At 52.8% G+C, this 5,000-nt stretch overlaps 1 non-coding gene across 1 annotated transcript in view; it reads right to left on the minus strand.

Annotated features, from left to right (window-relative positions):
• LOC124620966 overlaps nt 1–648 on the minus strand; it is a 1,910-nt gene extending 1,262 nt beyond the window's left edge. Inside the window, exon 1 of the ribosomal RNA XR_006980465.1 lies at nt 1–648. This exon is cut by the window's left edge and continues 1,262 nt beyond it. This is a non-coding gene — a ribosomal RNA (small subunit ribosomal RNA).
• Nucleotides 649–5,000: the final 4,352 nt, after the last annotated feature.

Consider the following 5,000-nt stretch of genomic DNA (forward strand, 5'->3'; position numbering starts at 1 on the left):
TACGAGCTTTTTAACCGCAACAACTTTAATATACGCTATTGGAGCTGGAATTACCGCGGCTGCTGGCACCAGACTTGCCCTCCAATAGATACTCGTTAAAGGATTTAAAGTGTACTCATTCCGATTACGGGGCCTCGGATGAGTCCCGTATCGTTATTTTTCGTCACTACCTCCCCGTGCCGGGAGTGGGTAATTTGCGCGCCTGCTGCCTTCCTTGGATGTGGTAGCCGTTTCTCAGGCTCCCTCTCCGGAATCGAACCCTGATTCCCCGTTACCCGTTACAACCATGGTAGGCGCAGAACCTACCATCGACAGTTGATAAGGCAGACATTTGAAAGATGCGTCGCCGGTACGAGGACCGTGCGATCAGCCCAAAGTTATTCAGAGTCACCAAGGCAAACGGACCGGACGAGCCGACCGATTGGTTTTGATCTAATAAAAGCGTCCCTTCCATCTCTGGTCGGGACTCTGTTTGCATGTATTAGCTCTAGAATTACCACAGTTATCCAAGTAACGTGGGTACGATCTAAGGAACCATAACTGATTTAATGAGCCATTCGCGGTTTCACCTTAATGCGGCTTGTACTGAGACATGCATGGCTTAATCTTTGAGACAAGCATATGACTACTGGCAGGATCAACCAGGGAGCTGCGTCAACTAGAGCTGAGCAGCCGGCCGCCCGGGAGTGTGTCCCGGGGGCCCGCGCGAACACGCAAGCGTCCGCTCAATTATTCTGCAAACAGGAGGAGGCTGAGCTCCCCTGCACAATACACCTCGAAACCCTCTCAGGTCCCGGCGGCGCGCAGCGCCGTCCTAAGTACTTGGTCGGGTTCGAGAGAGGCGCAATCGCCCGGAGTTTGGCGAGTAGACGCTTTAGGTGCGACCACCCGTGCTCCCAACTGAGCTTGCCGCTGCCGACAGAGGCCCGGGAGCGTGCTGTCGTGGCATTGCCGGCGGGAGACAACACGCGCCACCTACGGTGGCCGGCAGCTCCAACGCCAGCGCCACAGAAGGACAAAAGCCCCACTTGGGTGCCGAAGCGAACTCTCCCAGCACAGCGCACGCGCCAACACGTCCGCACAGCTGCGATACAAACCACCTGCGAGAACCGCAGAGGCGACCGAGCAGCAGACGGCGTCGCGGCGCCGAGCGCCGGGCGGCGGCGCATCCTCAGCGCACACAGTCCTCAATCGGACCAGCACACTGCAGATGTCCACCGCGCTTCGCACCGGGCCCGCGAGGACCTACTTTGGCCGCACGGCGCCGCGTGCAGGGTGCGCCGGCGCGCAGCTGCGCCGCCTGCCGCCTCCGTCGGCCGGCGCGCCTGCCACTGGCCGCCCCCACCAGCCGGCTGTAGCGCGTGCGCCCACGCACCGCGCGGCCAGCACGCCGGGAGGCCCCCCCTCACCGGCCGGGGACGGTCCCACCCAGCCACCGCCGCGTATCGCTTCACACCCACATGCCATTCACGTTCGTGGGCATGGTGGGTATCGCTGAAACAACCGGTTGGTAGCTCAACCGATCGTCGCCATCACTGATTCACCTCTAGCGAGAACAACCGCACCACAACGGTTTACCAGTTGTTCATTTGCGTAACGTCACCAGCAAACGTAGACGTCCATCGCCATTTGCAAATTCAACGATTGTTGCATGCCTGTGTCAGGTGTCACGACACACTATGTCTGCCCACATACACGCAACAACATGTGCACGCTTCGCGAACACGTGGAAGGTGGCCCCCGTACGTATGCGATGTCCATTGCGCGAACGACTGTCAACCGGCCTCTGTCGCATGTCGCAGATGTGGCACGCAGTGCACCATGCTATCACGGTGTGTGAGAAGAGACGACTACGTCTGACAACACGCGCCACTACATCAACAGACGGCTCATGCTGATCGCCATCCACGGCATACCATACTGCAATCCAGCTCTTATAGGGAGACGACACGTAGCTGAGTGCACAATATTTGGACCGTATGGTTCGCCGTTGTTGGCGCAGTCGTGGTACGGTCAAACATGTACCACGATGTATCATTCAGTACATGAGGACCAATGTGCAGTACAGTGTGTGATTTGGACGTACAACATCAGCGGACAGTTGACACAAGCCGTACCACAACGTAGGCTGTGCTTCGCCATGCGAATGCCAATGAACAACTGCGAAGGGCATTGAGCATGTACGTCCTGCTGCCATCCGCATTACAGTGTATAGCTGCAAGGTGTTTAACATGAAGCGATACTCTGGGGACCGGGCAGTGCGAGTAGCAAACTATATTGCGGGGGTTGCAGTTAGGCAACACTACACTAATTTAACGCGTCGTATGACAATTACAGAGCAGGTTAAGGCCCAACGTGTGTTGGGTTAAGGCCCAACGTGTGTTGGGTTAAGGCCCAACGTGTGTTGGGTTAAGGCCCAACGTGTGTTGGGTTAAGGCCCAACGTGTGTTGGGTTAAGGCCCAACGTGTGTTGGGTTAAGGCCCAACGTGTGTTGGGTTAAGGCCCAACGTGTGTTGGGTTAAGGCCCAACGTGTGTTGGGTTAAGGCCCAACGTGTGTTGGGTTAAGGCCCAACGTGTGTTGGGTTAAGGCCCAACGTGTGTTGGGTTAAGGCCCAACGTGTGTTGGGTTAAGGCCCAACGTGTGTTGGGTTAAGGCCCAACGTGTGTTGGGTTAAGGCCCAACGTGTGTTGGGTTAAGGCCCAACGTGTGTTGGGTTAAGGCCCAACGTGTGTTGGGTTAAGGCCCAACGTGTGTTGGGTTAAGGCGCAACGTGGGTTAGGTTAAGGCGCAACGTGGGTTAGGTTAAGGCGCAACGTGGGTTAGGTTAAGGCACAACGTGGGTTAGGTTAAGGCGCAACGTGGGTTAGGTTAAGGCGCAACGTGGGTTAGGTTAAGGCGCAACGTGGGTTAGGTTAAGGCGCAACGTGCGTTAGGTTAAGGCGCAACGTGGGTTAGGTTAAGGCGCAATATAGGTTACGTTAAGGCGCAATATAGGTTAGGTTAAGGCGCAATATAGGTTAGGTTAAGGCGCAATATAGGTTACGTTAAGGCGCAATATAGGTTAGGTTAAGGCGCAATATAGGTTAGGTTAAGGCGCAACGTGGGTTAGGTTAAGGCGCAACGTGCGTTAGGTTAAGGCGCAACGTGGGTTAGGTTAAGGCGCAATATAGGTTACGTTAAGGCGCAATATAGGTTAGGTTAAGGCGCAATATAGGTTAGGTTAAGGCGCAATATAGGTTACGTTAAGGCGCAATATAGGTTAGGTTAAGGCGCAATATAGGTTAGGTTAAGGCGCAATATAGGTTAGGTTAAGGCGCAACGTGGGTTAGGTTAAGGCGCAACGTGGGTTAGGTTAAGGCGCAACGTGGGTTAGGTTAAGGCGCAACGTGGGTTAGGTTAAGGCGCAACGTGGGTTAGGTTAAGGCGCAACGTGGGTTAGGTTAAGGCGCAACGTGGGTTAGGTTAAGGCGCAACGTGGGTTAGGTTAAGGCACAATATGGGTTAGGTTAAGGCACAATATGGGTTAGGTTAAGGCACAATATGGGTTAGGTTAAGGCACAATATGGGTTAGGTTAAGGCACAATATGGGTTAGGTTAAGGCACAATATGGGTTAGGTTAAGGCACAATATGGGTTAGGTTAAGGCACAATATGGGTTAGGTTAAGGCACAATATGGGTTAGGTTAAGGCACAATATGGGTTAGGTTAAGGCACAATATGGGTTAGGTTAAGGCACAATATGGGTTAGGTTAAGGCACAATATGGGTTAGGTTAAGGCACAATATGGGTTAGGTTAAGGCACAATATGGGTTAGGTTAAGGCACAATATGGGTTAGGTTAAGGCACAATATGGGTTAGGTTAAGGCACAATATGGGTTAGGTTAAGGCACAATATGGGTTAGGTTAAGGCACAATATGGGTTAGGTTAAGGCACAATATGGGTTAGGTTAAGGTACAATATGGGTTAGGTTAAGGTACAATATGGGTTAGGTTAAGGTACAATATGGGTTAGGTTAAGGTACAATATGGGTTAGGTTAAGGTACAATATGGGTTAGGTTAAGGTACAATATGGGTTAGGTTAAGGTACACATTGTTGTAAGGAAAGGTGTATTGGGGGGGGGGGGGCGGCGGCGGCGGCCGGTTTGTTGATTGTGATTATAGTAAGTGGATGCCTGCGGCATCATCTGATTTGCCACGTCAGGATGCACCTTTGGCTCATGACAGGCGGCGCTCTGATTCCATGCTTGTGGCAGACCTGTGTCTTTCATTCCTGCCATTGTTTGTGTGCTGTGACAGGAGGCAGTATTGTGATGTTGGGTGTACCCCTGTGTAGGACATGTGTGGGTGTTGGTGGCTTAGCTGAGCAATGGTGGTTGTCGGAAGGGTGGGATATTCTGTTTTGTGAGTGGACCTCCCGGTCTGGTTATGATAGTGTGGATTGTCTAATGTGGCGGAGAGGATGCACTGGGTGTTGTTCCATGCTGGTGCTTACATATTGTCTCTGTGCCTGTTACAGGCAGAGAGTAGTGCGTGATAAGAGTGTCTGGTTGACGTGTGGTTGTGATTGTGAGCAGAGTCTTTCAGCATGTATACGGACAGTTGTATACATTATCTGTATTTTGATGGCTCTATCTATTACTAATCAGCGCCGTGTATACGTTTCATCCGGTTCCAGTCGAAACTGTTGTATCTCTGTACATTAGTGACACGGCGAGGCCGCCATGTAGTTACTCGTCTCGGCAGCTTCCACCGGTGTATGGCAAATGATTATAAGGAATCAGTCTAGTCGTCAATACGGATAGTGTGACGTCACATGTTGGGGTGGGGGACGCTGCGCCCTTCCGGTGGGTCATGGCCTAGAAAGACTCTTCCCACGCAGGGGGGCTTGGATTGTCATTGACTCTTCCGAGTAATATACTTGCCGTACGTTTTTGCGACTGCGAGTGCAACGCTCACCGGTACCGACATGGATGGAGCGCCTCCTAGCTGACCGCTGA

The sequence above is a fragment of the Schistocerca americana genome, chromosome 6 (genome assembly GCF_021461395.2).
Source record: "Schistocerca americana isolate TAMUIC-IGC-003095 chromosome 6, iqSchAmer2.1, whole genome shotgun sequence".
Taxonomy (NCBI): Eukaryota; Metazoa; Arthropoda; class Insecta; order Orthoptera; family Acrididae; genus Schistocerca; species Schistocerca americana.